This window comes from Mesoplodon densirostris, chromosome X, assembly GCF_025265405.1.
Source record: "Mesoplodon densirostris isolate mMesDen1 chromosome X, mMesDen1 primary haplotype, whole genome shotgun sequence".
NCBI lineage: Eukaryota > Metazoa > Chordata > Mammalia > Artiodactyla > Ziphiidae > Mesoplodon > Mesoplodon densirostris.
Genome location: NC_082681.1, coordinates 100,231,997 through 100,235,692, shown reverse-complemented (window position 1 = coordinate 100,235,692; position 3,696 = coordinate 100,231,997). Strand labels below are relative to the sequence as shown.

The following is a 3,696-nucleotide window of genomic DNA, read 5'->3' as shown; positions in this document are numbered from 1 at the left end:
TGAGTGGATAATCAGGTTGTCAGGCACTTGACTTTGACGGACTGATCTACAGAGATTTTCAAAGTTTCTCTAGAGTCTCATCTCAATGTGACATTTACACGTTTTATAAGTAGTAGTGTTTTTTTCTTTAAATTGTAAGTGGTGATCCATGAATATGTCATGAAATGGGATTAGTGGTATTGACCAAGATATTAAAGAGTACAATAAGATAAATAGAATAAAAATATCAGTGTGCATTGTGCATAGTAAGGTTAAGTATTGTTTCATGGAGCTTCATTTGTCGATAAACCTGTACGTCCTGGGTTATGATGTAGAATGTATTTTTTACTCCAACTTGTGGTTAAAAAGAAAGTTTGAGAAAGACTGCCCTAGAGTGTAGGGGCTGAGAATGTAGCCTCTGCAGTTAGAAGACTTATAGAGAAGAATCTCAGCTCCATAATTATCAGATGCCTGTTGGTGGGCAAATCTTATAACCTCTTCGGGCCTCAGACTCCTCATCTGTAAAGTAGTGATAAAGATAGATCCTGACTCAAAGGGTTATGTTTGTTGAGAGGATTGAAGCTCTGACTACAATGACTGACACACGATAAGTAGCAATTGTTATGATTATCTATGAAAGTTGGTTGTTAATTTGTTGTGAGTGTGTGTGGCAGGAGAGTGTAATTAAAATGAGTCATATGAGTCTGTTTCCAGTGTAGTAAATGGCTACAGACTGGTTGAGTCCTTCTTAAGCCCCCAGATTCACTATTGGTCTTCTATGTGGAATGACATCTGATACCTTATTTTGAAACACTTGTTTGAAAATCAAGACTCCCTCAATGGGAAATACTTCTTAAGATCTTTAGAAGAGCTTAAATTGTACTTTGATTTCTATTTCCCTTTCCCAAAGGAATAAGATTAAGAGTAATAGATGCAGCGATTGGGTAGGGAAACCTCCTGGTATGGGAAGCACAGGGCTGTGCCCCTCTTGCTCCCTGTAAGGTCTCTCTATTTGTTGAAATCAGCCTTCTGCTGCTAGGAATTAATTTCTTCAGGCTGTGCTTCTAGTAAACTCATTCACACTAAGCTGTTCTGGGGGTGCTTAACATGTTTATTTGTAATTTATTTAGGGGTAGCCTTTCCTGGTAATGGTTGTGTTTATTTTTTTAAACAGATTTATTAAAGCATAATTTACATACCCTGAGTTCACTCCTTTTAAGTGTACAATTCAGTGATTCTTGAATGAAGAATTCAATGATTGTTGAATTTATAGAGTTGACTAAACATCACCACAATCCAGTTTTGGAACATTTCCATCACCTCCAAAAGATCTCTCATGCCCATTTGTAACCCTTCCACCCCCAGCCCCAGGCAACCATTAATCTGCTTTCTGTATTTATAGATTTGCCTTTTCTGGACATTTCATCAGAATGAAATCATACAGTGTATGGTCTTTTAGGTTTGGCTTCTTGCACTCAGCATAATGTTTTTTGAAATTCAGCCACATTGTAGCATGTATAAGAACTTCATTGCTTTTTATTGCCTGATAGGCTTCTACTGTATGGATATACATTTGTTTCTCCATTGCCAGTTGATGGATATTTGATTGTTTCCACCTTTTGCCCATTATGAATAATGGTGCTATGAACATGCATGTACAAGTCATTGTATGGATGTATGTTTTTATTTCTCTTTCATAAATAACCGGGAGTGGAATTGATGGGTCATATGCTAAAGGAAGTGTCTAGTCTGTATATCCTTGCCAACACTTATTACTGTCTATCTTTTTTGATGATAGCCATTCTAGTGGGTGTGAAATGACAGCTCATTGTAGTTATAATTTGAATTTCACTAATGAGTAATGATGTTGAGCATCTTTGTACATATTTATTATTTATAGGTTTCTTTGCCGAAATGTCTATTCAAATCTTTTGCCAAAAATTTAACTGGGTTGTTTGTCTTTTTACTATTGTGTTGTAAGAGTTCTATACATACTCTGGATACAAATCCTTTATCAGATATATAATTTGCAAATATTTCCTCTCAGTTTGTGGCTCGTGTTTTAATTTTCTTAAAAGTGCCTTTTGAAGAGCAAAGTTTTAAATTTTTTTACAGTGCAATTTATCATTTTTCTTTTATTGATTGTATTTTTTTTTTTTCTTTTTTTTTTTTTTTTTGCTGTATGCGGGCCTCTCACTGTTGTGGCCTCTCCCGTTGCGGAGCACAGGCTCCGGACGCGCAGGCCCAGCGGCCATGGCTCACGGGCCCAGCCGCTCCGCGGCATATGGGATCCTCCCAGACCGGGGCACGAACCCGTATCCCCTGCATCGGCAGGCGGACTCTTAACCACTGCGCCACCAGGGAGGCCCTATTGATTGTATTTTTGATGTTGTATCTAAGAACTCTTTGCCTAGGGCTTCCCTGGTGGCGCAGTGATTGAGAGTCTGCCTGCCGATCCAGGGGACACGGGTTCATGCCCTGGTCCGGGAAGATCCCACATGCCGCGGAGCGGCTGGGCCCATGAGCCATGGCCACTGAGCCTGCACGTCTGGAGCCTGTGCTCCGCAATGGGAGAGGCCACAACAGTGAGAGGCCCGTGTACCGCAAAAAAAAAAAAAAAAAAAAAAAAGAACTCTTTGCCTAGATCGAGGTCATAAAGTTTTCTCCTGTATTTTCTTCTGAAAGTTTTATACTTTTAGCTCTTCAGTTTAGGTCTGTGATGCACTGTGAGTTAATTTTTGTGGAGAGTGTGAGGAAAGTATCTAAATTCATCTTTTTTCATGTGGATATCCAGTTGTCCCAGTGCCTATTGTTGAAAAGATTTTTGTTTCTCTATAAAATTGCATTGACACATGCAGGTCTAAGAAATAATACAGAGTGGTCCGTGGTACACTTTGGCTAGTTTTCTCCAATGGTAACATTTTGCAAAACTACAGTATAATATTATAACCTGGGTATTGACACTGATATGATCCATAGCTCTTATTCAGATTTTCCTAGTTTTATTTATACTCATTTGTGTGTGTGTGGGGGGTGGAGTGGGGGGCCATGACTTTATTAAGTCCTATACAGTTTTATCACCTGTGTAGGTTGGTGTATCCACCACCACAGTCAAGGAACTGAACAGTTCCAACACCACAAGGATCACTCCTGTTGCCCTTTTATAACCACTCCCACTTTCCTGCCACCACCACCCTTGCCCCTCCCTGACCCCTGGCAAACACTAATCTGACCTCTATTTCTAAAATTTCATCATTTCAAAAATGTTATATAAAGGGAACCATGTGTTATGTAACAATTTGGGATTGGCATTTTTCACTCAAAAAAATATGGAGCACTTTAAATTTGCATATCATCCTTGCAAAGGGGCCATGCTAACCTTTTTCATCTCATTGCCATTTTCATGTATGTGATGCCAAAGTGCATATAATCATTTATTTTTTAATGTTGATATTGATGTATTTGTATCGTATCTCTCAACTTTTATTTATTTTCTATGTATTATGTCTTTTTGTTCCTGTATTCCTCCTTTATTACCTTTTTTTGTATTAAATAATTTTTTTCTAGTGTCCCCTTTAAATTCCTTTGTTTTTAATTATATTTTTTTGGAATGATTTTCTTAGTGCTTCTTCTGGAGGAATTATAATATGCTTCTAAACTTAAAAACAATCTATTTCAGATAATGCTAACTTAATTCCAGTAAAATATAGAAACTGC

General features: G+C 37.9%; 1 pseudogene; it reads right to left on the bottom strand.

Moving 5' to 3' along the window:
• Positions 1 to 3,302: 3,302 nt before the first annotated feature.
• LOC132482783 (U6 spliceosomal RNA) lies at positions 3,303 to 3,403 on the bottom strand (annotated as a pseudogene).
• Positions 3,404 to 3,696: the final 293 nt, after the last annotated feature.